Source organism: Tupaia chinensis, unplaced genomic scaffold (assembly GCF_000334495.1).
Source record: "Tupaia chinensis unplaced genomic scaffold, TupChi_1.0 Scaffold144150_1, whole genome shotgun sequence".
Lineage (NCBI taxonomy): Eukaryota > Metazoa > Chordata > Mammalia > Scandentia > Tupaiidae > Tupaia > Tupaia belangeri.
In genome coordinates this window covers 1,575,590-1,577,699 of record NW_006204006.1, presented here as the reverse complement: position 1 = coordinate 1,577,699, position 2,110 = coordinate 1,575,590, and positions in this window count along the sequence as shown.

The following is a 2,110-nucleotide window of genomic DNA, read 5'->3' as shown; positions in this document are numbered from 1 at the left end:
CGGTCTTCGGCGGCAACCGCGCTGCGACAGTCGAGCCCCGGGAACTGCCGACCTGGGCGCTCTCAGTCTGCGCCCCGAGTGCGCGTCCCGCATCCCTGCCTGCCCGAGGGGCCGCGTGACTTTGGGTGCTTGCCTTGCCCCTCTGAACCTCAGTTTCCCAACCAGACACAATGGGACCCACCCCTTTGGAGTCGCCTGGGGAGTTAAAAATGCTGAAATCCTGCGAAATTCCCCGCGAGGGCGGGGATAGAGGGGGAGAGTCGGTCCGGCGGAATGTGTGCCCTCTCCCCCAGTAAAACCAGGCCACTCCATTCTAGTGGAATCCACACTCAAAGAGAGGACCAGGGTCAGGGACCTCCGAGGCAGAGAAGCAAGTCCAGCGTCCCGAGGGCCGGCGGGCAGGTGGTGGCTTGAGGCATCCACCTCCCCAGCCCCCAACCCCTTTGCGCCTATGCGGACCCTCGCGGCGGGACTCCCTGGAATTCCCGCAAACAGGGTGTTCTGATTCGGGGTGTGGGAGCTGTGGCGAGGGTGAGAGTGAGGTCTGAGAAACGGAGCTCCCCAGGCGTCGGCCCTAGGGGTCCCTCGTGGGAGCTGAGCTGAGCCTAGGCAGGGTCCCCGCAGTGTTGTGTCCAGGAAAGGGGCTGTGAGGAAAGAGGAGAAAGAGGGACGCTGCTGTTTGCCCTACAGAAGGACTGGACGCCTAGGTGATGGCCGGACGTCTTCTTCCAGCAGGACGAATGGCAGGGAGCCCGAGAGCCACACCCAGCAGCTCCACCCACTATACCCATTTTCTAAGGGACAGGGCAGTGGGCTTTGTGTCCGGCATCCTGACTACCGCTGAACACGGCTCACTCTCTCTCTCTCCTCTCCCTGCTCCCTTTACAGAAGACCCGGTGAAGGGCTTCGCACAGAGGGCGTGGAGAAAATGAAGGACCGCGGAAAGCCTGCCCCTCCACTCTTTCATGTCTTCTCATTTACTGCAGATGGGTGGCCAGAACTGAGGATCCCAAGAAGTTGCAGACTGGGAGGCCCACTTCCAGAAACCCGAATTAATTGACCTGGTCCAGACATTGGTCATTTTAGAAACCCCAGGGATTCCAACCCTGCGCCACTGCGTGTGGTTAACTGGACGTGATTAGAGTCTGAGGTGTCTCCAATTTCTCTGAAATCAGCATTAGCGTGAAGCTCATCAAGCCGTTTTGTGGCTCGTCCTTTCATGTGCTACCACCCCACGCTTGTGATGACACCTCATGTCTTCCCTGGGGTAAGGGTACTTGCCCTCTGTGTCCCCAGAGCTTATACTAACAGCCCCCAGCAAATACTTGATGACCAGCTGGTCCCTCCTCCTGGATTGGCCTCCCCAGCAGAGACACCTCCTCTATGAAGCCCCCCTGGCTTCCTCTGGTGCAGTTAGTATTTTCTCCTCATTATCCAGTTTTCCATGAAAGGTCATACCCACCAGCCTCATTTTCTGCTCATTCATCCTCCTCCCCACCTTGAGCCGAAGGTGCTGGAGAGCAGCAGTTCACACTGGGAAGACTGTCTGGTCCCATCCTGTTTGTCACTGACTTGGTGAAACACCACCTTCTGTCTTCTAACTCCTTGTCCCCACACAGTACCAAGGTCTGCATGCCTTTTCATGCTTTTAGTATCAGGGAGAGATTCTCTTGTTAAAGGGTGTATTTTTATATCTCAATGATCTTATGAAAACAAAGCTGAATAGAATCCAAAAACAATCAAACTACATGAAAATGAAAAAAATATGATAAGGTTTGGGGGGTCCAAAATTCACACATGGATTGCACTCCTTCACACCTGTTTTGGCTCTCAACTCTTCCCTAATTCAGTCTTTCATTGGCAAGATTGACACGATTGTCTTCAAAAAAGCCTGTGAGGCTTTGTACAGGGTCTGGTGGGAAGAGGTTGGCTCCAGGTGCGACGCCTGTGGTCACTGCCATATGCTCGTCCTGGCACACCCAGGCTCCTTGGCACAACGAGGTTTACACGGCTCTCTCACGTCTCTTCTCTCATTTACTCCACATGGCATCTTGGGAAGCAGATTTCATCTCCCTCTTGAACAAGCAGAGACCTAAAGACATACCAGAGC